This window comes from Tachyglossus aculeatus, chromosome 24, assembly GCF_015852505.1.
Source record: "Tachyglossus aculeatus isolate mTacAcu1 chromosome 24, mTacAcu1.pri, whole genome shotgun sequence".
NCBI classification, from domain to species: domain Eukaryota; kingdom Metazoa; phylum Chordata; class Mammalia; order Monotremata; family Tachyglossidae; genus Tachyglossus; species Tachyglossus aculeatus.
The window spans coordinates 4,569,808-4,580,787 of NC_052089.1; the positions used below are offsets into that span (position 1 = coordinate 4,569,808).

General features: G+C 46.0%; 1 non-coding gene across 1 annotated transcript; it reads left to right on the forward strand.

The window, feature by feature from the left end:
* Window positions 1-2,637: 2,637 nt before the first annotated feature.
* Window positions 2,638-2,774, forward strand: LOC119945308. Its single transcript, XR_005456180.1, has one exon. It is a non-coding gene; the product is annotated as a small nucleolar RNA SNORA7 (small nucleolar RNA).
* The last annotated feature ends 8,206 nt before the right edge of the window (window positions 2,775-10,980 follow it).

Sequence of the window (10,980 nt, forward strand, 5' to 3'; positions counted from 1 at the left end):
AATAAGTACTTAACATATTCTACAACAAATAATCTGTTATAATTACCTTCTGTCTTCCCCAGAGTGCTTGACAAATTGTAAGTGCTTAACAAATACTACAGTTATTTCTCTCTACTCATCTGACCTAATCCTGGTTGTCTGTGAGGTTTCCGCTCACATGTTTGCCCTTTCATAGCAAATGTGAATAGATCATTCTCTACAAAGCACACATATGGACTGTAAACTCGTTGTGGGCAGGGAATGTGTCTTTCAACTCTGTCATATTGCTCTCCCCTAAGCATTTAGTTTAGTACTCTATTACTCTATTACTCTATTAATTAATTAATTAATTAATTTTATTTGTACATATTTATTTTATTTATTTTATTTTGTTAATGTGTTTTGTTTTATTCTCTGTCTCCCCCTTCTAGACTGTGAGCCCACTGTTGGGTAGGGACTGTCTCTATATGTTGCCAACTTGTACTTCCCAAGCGCTTAGTACAGTGCTCTGCACACAGTAAGCGCTCAATAAATACGATTGAATGAATGAATGAATGAATGAATACTCTGTGCATTGTCAGTGATCAATAAATACCTGAATGAATGAATGAATGGACATGTTCTCTGTCCATAAAGTCTTGCACTCTAGTTCACAAGGGCGACATAAACATATTTAGAACAAGGGCAGTGAACTTTAATGACCGGATGCACAGTCATTGGTATTTATTGAGCACTAACTCTGAGCTGTACTAAGCACCTGGGAGAGGACAATACAACAGAGTTGGTAGATACACTTCCTGTCCACAAGAAGTTTTCAGTCTAGAGAGAAGCAGAGTGGTGTAGTGGAAAGAGCCAGAGCCTGGGACTCAGGGGACCTGGGTTCTAATTCCCACTCCACCACTTGTCTGCTGGGTGCCATAGAACAAGTCACTTTACTTCTCTGTTCCCTCATCTACAAAATAAGAATTAAACACCTATTCTCCCTCCTACCTAGACGGTGAGCCCTGTGTGGGACCTGATTATCTTGTATCTACCGAAGCACTTAGTAAAGTGCTTGGTACATAGAAAGCACGTACAAATTCCACAATTATTATTATTGTTGTTGTTAGGACAAGTAAAATATTCTCTGAGGGAATGAACATTCTTCTTATTTTCTTCCCCGTCCAATTTCTCCAGAATTAATATAGAAAGGCATTGCCTCTCCATTCTCATTTTCCAAGCTCTTATTCCCATGGCTCCCACGGTATCACTGGAGAGGGAATGTTCAACATCACCACGGGATTCCTCCTCCTGGGGTTCTCGGAGGTTTGGTAGCTATAGCTGGTCCACGCTGCGTGGTTCCTCCTGGTCTACCTGATGGGCCTGATGGGGAATCTCCTCATTGTCACCGTCACTGCCCTTGACGAGCACCTCCACAACCGCATGTACTTTTTCCTCAGCACCCTGGCCCTCATTGACCTCTTCCTCCTCTCCGTCACCGTCCCCAGGTCCGTCATCAACTCCCAGACCAACAACAGATCTCTTTCCTGGGATGTGTTTTACAAGTTTTATTCGTTAATCCTTTGGCAACTACTGAAATGATCTTGCTCAATGTGATGTCCCACGACCGCTATGTTGCTATCTGCCCATCCTGTGTTACGAGGTCCTCATTAACAGAGGGGCTTATGGGAAGATGGCAGCCACCTCCTGGCTCAGCGGGAGCTCTCTGGCCTCATGCACACGGTCACCAACTTCTCCGAGCCCTCTTGTGGATCCAATGTGATCCACCATTTCTTCTGTGACATTCCCCACTTCCTGACCCAAGATGACTCCCCTGTGATCCTTAGAGAAGTCAAAATCACAAACTTTACTGCAAGCCCCTCCTTCCTTTGCTTCTTTTCCAGCATCACCTCTTACGTCCATATCTTCTCCGTTGTGTTGAAGATGTCATCGGTGGAGGGCCGTTCCAAAGTCTTCTCCACCTGTCTACCCAACCGGGTCGTCGTCTCTCTTTCCTCTCCGAGGGGGGCCTTTGCTTATCTAAATCCCAAATCAAATGGTCTTCAGGGATGGATCTGTCTCTGTCCATGTTCTACTCCATAGTGCTTCCAGCCACAAACTCCATCATATACAGCCTCAGGGACAGGGAGCTGAAGACCAGTCTGGGAAGGACGTTATGTAGGACAGTGTCCCACTGTTGGGTCTTTCATAAGTCCTTTAGACTATAGGGGAGGCAGCAGTTTGTGGTGGAGTTGCTCAGCCATGGTGAAGAGGACTAAGCAATCAATCAATGATACCTACTGAGCACTTACTGTATGCAGAGCGCTGTACTAAGCACATTAGAGTTGTAAGATACAATCCCTATCCTCAATGAGTCTGTAGTCTAGAGGAATCGTTCAATCAATCAATGATATTTGTTGAGCGCTCATTGTGTGCAGAACACTTACTAAGCACTTGGGAGAGTACAGCATAATAAAGTTGGTAAACCCAGTCCCTGACCTCAGGGAGCTAGCAGTCTAGAAGAATCAGTCAATCAAGAGATGGTATTCACTGAGCACTTACTGTGTGCTATGGGGAGTACAGTACAGTTCAGTTGGTAGAAACCATACCTGCCCTCAAGGATCTCACGGCCTAATGGAGAATATAGACATTAAAATAGATTACAAGTAAGGGTAATAACCCCTCTCAGGGTCACACCTGGAGAGTTTCCAGGACTCTACCAGTCTCAGCTACAGGAGGGAGAGTCAAGCAGAGGCCTACCCATTCATTCCTAGCTTGGGCAGTGGCTAGTGAGTGGAAGGCAATCTGATGCAATCAAAACTCACCCATGTGGGGTAGCAGCAGTATGGGGGGAGAGTCGAGGGTGGAGACCCAGGTTTATTGCGTGGAAGGAGCCAATGTTAAACAACTTCCTTATTTTTGCCAAGAAAACTATGGATACACTACCAGAACGATTGCATATGGAGAGAGGGGCAGTCTGGAAGAGATGTGTCCATGTCGTCAATATGGGTCGGAAATAATGTGATGGCATAAGACAAGAAAAGGGAAGGAAATTAGTATAAGTGTTTGTTCAAATGATTCCATTATGTGATGAAATCAAATGTCTGAGAAAATCCTGGATGAATGATATATTTTCCATCCTCCTTTTGCCCTGGCTAGGCTTTGCTGTCTAACTGAACTTCTAGACTGTTAGCCGTTGTTGGGTGGGGACCATCTCTATATATTACTGACTTGCACTTCCCAAGTGCTTAGAACAGTGCTCTGCACACAGTAAGCGCTCATTAAATACGATTGAATGAATGAATGAACCTCTGGCACGTAATATCATCGCACTTCTGAATTCAGGGTGCAGAAAAAATGAATCAGCTGTCATGTCCAATGGAATTAATTAGGCGCCGAATTCCCCAATCTGTTCCCCAGGGAACGGTGGGACAACAGTCTCAGAAAACTCCATAAATTGGTCTGATCATCAACTTCTCAGTCTACTCATTCAGTGAGCTTCAAAGACCAAGGACGGAGCTTGATCCACAGCCTGGAGCACTGTTTTGACGTGGTATTAACAGGATGGAAGAAAATATCCTCCATTTCCATGGAGTTTCAACCCTTCTGCATCAGAAAGGCTTAAATTGATTTTCAGCCTCCATATCCATTTTCCTTATTCTTCAGTTGGGATCACTGGGCTAGTAGGCAGGGAAGGGACCCATTGACTGGTAAAACAAGGACCCAATCAATAAATCAATGCCATTTTTATTGAGTGCTTAGTTTCTGGCAACCACTGCACTGTGTACTTGGGAGAGTATAATGCAATAGAGTTCGCAGACTCGTTGCCTGGCCACAAGGACCTTACGGTCTAGAGGAATTAGCCAATTAATCAATCATTTCAATTTATTCAGTGCTTACTCTATGCTGACCGCTTACTCTGTGCAGAGCACTCTACTAGGCACTTGGGAGAGTACAATGCACTAGAGTTGATACACTCACTGCTGTAACTGTTTTCTAAATCTGCGGACATCTGCACATACTGTGCGGTAAATTTACCTTTGGCTGTTTTCTGGTGCAGAACTGTGATGTAGAGCTGGAAGAAGGACAGGTAGGCATTATAGGAAGCTTTCTCTGGCAATGCCATAGCTCAGGAAGTCAGTTAATCGGTCAGTATTATTTAGTAAGCACTTACATTGTGAAGAGTACTGTACTAAGCTCTTGGGAGAGTACAATATAACAATAAACAGTCATATTCCCTGCCCACAACGATCTTACTGGATGGCGTAGTGTATACTGCACGGGCCTGAGAGTCAGAAGACTGTGGGTTCTAATCCCGGCTCCGCCACATGTCTGCTCTGTGACCTTGGGCAAGTCACTTCACTTCTCTGGGCCTCAGTTTCCTCATCAATCAATCAATCAATCGTATTTATTGAGCGCTTACTGTGTGCAGAGCACTGTACTAAGCGCTTGGGAAGTACAAGTTGGCAACCCTATAGAGACAGTCCTACCCAACAGTGGGCTCACAGTCTAAAAGGGGGAGACAGAGAACAAAACCAAACATACTAACAAAATAAAATAAATAGAATAGATATGTACAAATAAAATAAATAAATTAATAGAGTAATAAATATGTACAAACATATATACATATATACAGGTGCTGTGGGGAAGGGAAGGAGGTAAGATGGGGGGATGGAGAGGGGGACGAGGGGGAGAGGAAGGAAGGGGCTCTGTCTGGGAAGGCCGCCTGGAGGAGGTGAGCTCTCAGTAGGGCCTTGAAGGGAGGAAGAGAGCTAGCTTGGCGGATGGGCAGAGGGAGGGCATTCGAGGCCCGGGGGATGACGTGGGCCGGGGGTTGATGGCGGGACAGGCGAGAACGAGGTACGGTGAGGAGATTAGCGGCAGAGGAGCAGAGGGTGCGGGGTGGGCTGTAGAAGGAGAGAAGGGAGGTGAGGTAGGAGGGGGCGAGGTGATGGGGAGCCTTGAAGCCCAGGGTGAGGAGTTTCTGTCTGATGCACAGATTGATTGGTAGCCACCGGAGATTTTTGAGGAGGGGAGTAACATGCCCAGAGCGTTTCTGGACAAAGACAATCCGGGCAGCAGCATGAAGTATGGATTGAAGTGGGGAGAGACACGAGGATGGGAGATCAGAGAGAAGGCTGATGCAGTAGTCCAGACGGGATAGCATGAGAGCTTGAACGAGCAGGGTAGCGCTTTGGATGGAGACGAAAGGGCGGATCTTGGCAACGTTGTGGAGCTGAGACAGGCAGGTTTTGGTGACGGATTGGATGTGAGGGGTGAATGAGAGAGCGGAGTCGAGGATGACACCAAGGTTGCGGGCTTGTGAGACTGGAAGGATGGTAGTGCCGTCAACAGAGATGGGAAAGTCAGGGAGAGGGCAAGGTTTGGGAGGGTAGACAAGGAGTTCAGTCTTCGACAACACCTAAAGTGTTGAGCTTTAGGTGGCCGGCAGACATCCAAATGGAGATGTCCTGAAGGCAGGAGGAGATGCGAACCTGGAGAGACGGGGAGAGAGCAGGGGCAGAGATGTAGATCTGGGTGTCATCAGCGTAGAGATGATAGTTGAAGCCGTGGGAGGGAATGAGGTCACCGAGGGAGTACGTGTAGATCGAGAACAGAAGGGGACCAAGCACTGAACCTTGGGGAACCCCCACAGTAAGAGGATGGGAGGGGGAGGAGGAGCCTGCAAAAGAGACTGAGAAAGAACGACCGGAGAGGTAAGAGGAGAACCAGGAGAGGACGGAGTCTGTGAAGCCAAGGTCAGATAGCGTGTTGAGAAGAAGGGGGTGGTCCACAGTGTCAAAGGCAGCTGAGAGGTCGAGGAGGATTAGGACAGAGTATGAGCCGTTGGATTTGGCAAGCAGGAGGTCATTGGTGACCTTTGAGAGGGCAGTTTCCGTGGAATGTAGGGGACAGAAGCCAGACTGGAGGGGGTCGAGGAGAGAGTTGTTGTTGAGGAATTCTAGGCAGCGAGTGTAGACAACTCGTTCAAGGAGTTTGGAAAGGAATGATATGAGGGATATGGGGCGATAACTAGAAGGTGAGGTGGGGTCAAGAGAGGGTTTTTTTAGGATGGGAGAGACATGGGCATGTTTGAAGGCAGAGGGGAAGGAACCAGTGGAGAGTAAGCGGTTGAAGATGGAAGTTAAGTAGGGGAGAAGGGATGGAGCGAGAGATTTCATCTGTAAAATGGGGATTAAGACTGTGAGCCCCATATGGGACAGGGACGATGTCCAACCTAATTTGCTTGTATCCACCCCAACGCTTAGTACAGTACCTGGCACACAGTAAGCGCTTGACAAATACCACAATTATTATTATTATTGTTATTATTATTATTAGAGGGGGAAACAGGCATGAAAATAAATCAATAAATTGTAGCAATATACATAAGTGCTGTGGTGCTGGGAGGTGGGTGAATAAAGGGAGTAAGTCAAGATGACAAAGAAGGGAGTGGGAGAAGAGGAAAGGAGGGCTGAGTCAGGGAAGTCCTCTTGGAGGAGATGTGCCTTCGATAAGAATTTGAAAGGGAGGAGAGTAATTGTCAGATATGAAGAGGGAGAGCATTCCAGGCCAGAGGCAGGACGTGTGTGAGGGGTCAAAGGGGAGATAGACGAGATCGAGGTAGAGTGAGAATGATAGCACCAGAGGAGCATCAGAGGAAGGACCACTCAGACACAGTATTGAAGGCATAGGCATATGTAAGATGACATGAAATGTCATCAGTGGTTCATCCAGCCCCGATTATTATTATTATTATTACTACTATTATTGTTACTACATTTGTTAAGCCCTTACTATGTGTTAGGCACTGCTATAAGCACTGGGCTAGGTACAGGTTTATCAGGTTGGATGCAGTCCCTGTCCCACATGGGGCTCACAGTTTGGGTAGGAGGAGAACAGATATTTACTCTGCATTTTGCATTTAAGGAAACTGAGGCGCAGAGAAATTAAAAGACTTGCCCAGGGTCACACGACAAGCAACTTGGAAAGGCAGGATTAGAACGCAGGTCCTCTGACTCCTAGGCCTGAACTCTTTCCACTTCGGCATGCTGATTCTCATAACTCTGTTTTTTGTCCTTAGTAGAACAAAAGGATCTTTGGGAGAACAGTATTACTGTTGCTTTTCTGAAGCTCTTTCCAGCAGTTACGTGTGTGCTAACAGCTTCTCTTTCTTCTCTACAACATTAATGTTATTAATCGCCCCTGTTTAAGCCCTCATTTCCCCTCCCCATCATTTATGCACTTACTCCTTAAACTTTTGAAATTCACCCCACCTGTAATCACAGAGCATTTATCTACATATCTGTAACCTCCGCCTTTTCACCATCTGAAGTTTATCTCTCCCTCCCCCATCTCTAGACTGTAAGCTCGCTGTGGGCAGTGGGTTTTTTCTACAAACTCTATTATACTCTCCAAAGTTCTTAGTGTAGTGCCCTGCACACAACAAGGGTTCAATAAATACCATAGATTTATTGACTGATTTCTCTACACTCTAAGCTTCTTGTGGGCAGGGATTTTGCCTACCAACTCTGTTGTACTTTCCCAAGCAACTGGTACAGTTCTCTGTACACGGTCAATGCTCGAAATGCTCGAAAAATACCAATGAATGATTTGTGTAGTGCTTCACATTCAGAAGGCTCTCCATAATAACGCTAATATCATTAAGCAAAAATTCCTCACTCTCGGCTTCAAAGCTCTCCATCACCTCGCCTCCTCGTACCTCACCTCCCTTCTCTCCTTCTATAGCCCAGCCCGCACCCTCCACTCCTCTGCCGCTGACCTCCTCACTGTACCTCGTTCTAGCCTGTCCTGCTGTTGACCCCCGGCCCATGTCCTCCCCTTGGCCTGGAATGCCCTCCCTCCACACATCGGACAAGCTAGCTCTCTTCCTCCCTTCAAAGCCTTACTGAAAGCTAACCTCCTCCAGGAGGCCTCACTAGACTGAGCCCCCTTTTTTCTCTCCTCCTCCCCATCCCCTCTGCCCTACCTCCTTCCCCTTCCCACAGCACCTTTATATGTGTTTGTACAGATGTATTACTCTATTTATTTTACTTGTACATATTTACTATTCTATTTATTTTGTTAATGATGTGCACCTAGCTTTATTTTTATTTATTTTGGTGACTTGACATCTGTCCACATGTTTTGTTTTGTTTTCTGTCTCCCCCTTCTAGACTGTAAACCTGTTTTTCGGTAGGGACCGTCTCTATATGTTGCCAACTTGTACTTCTCAAGTGCTTAGTACAGTGCTCTGTAAACAGTAAGCGCTCAATAAATACGATTGAATGAACTGAATGAATGAATTAATTAATTAAAATATGATTAGAGAAGCAGGGTAGGTCAGTGGAAAGTACACAGGCTTGGGAGCCAGAGGTCATGGGTTCTAATCCCGGCTCCTCCACGTGTCAGCTGTGTGACTTTGGACAGGTCACTTAACTTCTCTGGACCCCACTTACCTCATCTGTAAAAACGGGATTAAAACTGTGAACTCCACGTGGGACAACCTGATCACCTTGTAACCCCATCTCCAGCTCTTAGAAAAGTGCTTCGCAAATCGTAAGCTCTTAACAAATGCCATTATTGTCATTATCTATCTATCTATCTATCTATCTATCTATCTATCTATCTATATATGTAATTTCATTTATTTATATTGATGTCTGTATACTTCTATTGGTGTCTGTCTGGTCTCTAGACTGTGACTAGTTGTGGACAGGGATTGTCTCGCTTTATTGCTGTATTTGTACTTTCCCAAGCACTTAATACAGTGCTCTGCACACACTAAGTGCTCAATAAATACGAATGAATGCTTAATTAATTGAACTTTATCACGATTATTATAATGAGGGTTGGGAGCCATGCTGAAGGGAGGAATAGATGTTGGCAAGCTCTGGGTAAGTGATGCTTTGGTCTACACAGACTTTATCCCAGTTCATTCATTCAATCGTATTTATTGAATGCTTACTGTGTGCAGAGCACTGTACTAAGAGTTTGGGAAGTACAAGTCGACAACATATACAGACGGTCCCTACCCAACAATGGGTTCACAGTCTAGAACTGCGAGAAGCAGAGTGGCCTAGTGGAAAGTGCATGGGCCTGGGAGTCAGGGTACCTGGGTTTTAATTCTGCGTCTGTCAATTGCTTGCTGTGTGACCTTGGACAAGTCACTTCACTTCTCGGTGCCTCAGTTTCCTCAATGGTAAAATGGAGATTAAATACCTGCTTTTCCTCCTACTTCAACTGTGGGCCCCACACTCACATATCAGACTTGTTTAATTAGACTCGCTTCATTAATCAGAATTGCTTAATCAGATCAGACTTGTACCTACTCCAGTTATTAGAACAATGTTTGATCCATAGTAAACACTTAACAAATACCCTTAGAAAAGAAAAAAAGCTATAGAATACATGAGGAAGCCATGATGTTTCACTCTGTGAGGATTGCCGGAGAAAGGTAGTGTGGCCTAGAGGTTAGAGCCCAGGCCTGGGAGGCAGAAGGACCTGCGTTCTAATCCCATCTCTGCCACGTGGGTGCTGGGTGACCTTGGGCAAGTCACTTCTCTCTGCTTCAGTTACCCCATCTGTAAAATGGAGATGACGACTTTGAGCCCCATAAGGGATAGACTGCGTCCAACCCAAATATCTTGTATATTCCCAGCAATTAGAAGAGTGCCTGCCGCCCGGCCTTGCTGCTCCCTGAAGGATCCTCTCCGCAGAGCGCCGCCATAGAAGCCCGGAATTCCGTTCCCGAGAGGCCGGCCCGACATCACACCGCATGGCCCTGCTGCTCCCAGAAGGATCCTGTCCTCCGGACGCCGCCGCGAAGGCTGGGGCTCCCCAGCCCTCCCTCCCTCAGTCCGTCCATCCGCTCGTCCGTCCGTCCGTCCGTCCCCGTGCAGCCTGCTATCGGGCGCTTATGCCCCACGGCCGGGCTCCTTCCTGGCCGTCCATCTCCCGGGCATCTGCATCCCCGCCTGACCACACCGAGACCCCTTGGCTGGGCCCCCACCCCTCCATCATCGCTACACTCACCCATCGAAGGCACCTCCACTCTGTCCAAGTAGCCAATAGGGATCGTGGGACATTCATTCATACAATCTTATTTATTGAGCGCTTACTGTGTGAAGAGCACTGTACTAAGCGCTTGGAAAGTACAAGTTGTCAACATATAGAGACAGTCCCTACCTAACAGTGGGCTCACAGTCTAGAAGGGGGAGACAGAGAACAAAATAAAACATATTAACAAAATAAAATGAATAGAATAAATATGTACAAATAAAATTAATAAATAGAGTAATAAATACGTACAAACATATGTACATATATATATATATATATATATATATATATATATATATATATATATATATATATATATATATATATATATATATATATATATATATACACACATTGTGTCCCCCTGCTAGATTGTGGAACATTGTATCCCCCTGCTTGTTCATAGATCATTGTATCCCCTTGCTTGTCCGTGAGTCATTGCGTCCCCCTCCTTCCATCCCCCCCACCACCGCGTAAACGACCAGCGTTGAGGAGCCCCCGACTCCCCGTTTCCCGGTACGGACCTGACTGATTTCCCCCCCCCCCCCCGCCTCCCCTCCCTCGGGAAAAAGGCCCTTGTTATCACCAAGTTACTGTAACTACAACCTCATTCACACCTAGTCAGCCCTTCCTTGATATTTGGCTGTTCACTCCTCTCCCCAGGCATCTCTGCTCCCTGACCCCCCTTAGCTGTTCTGCCCTACTCCAGAGCTGCCATCCACAGGACTCCATCCTCCTCCACCTCCTAGTCAGTTTGGCCAAGAGCCCCTGGACTCTGTTTGCCATTAACCTATTTGACCTGATTTGACTGACCTATGCACAATTCATCCTTTTGCACTGAGCATCACCTGCCCATCTTATGGTCGCTTCTGCATATTAATTTTTAAATGCTCTGTGTGATGTCATCGTCTTTTCATTTTATTATTCCCATCGGATGTTAATTGTTAACTTCTCTCG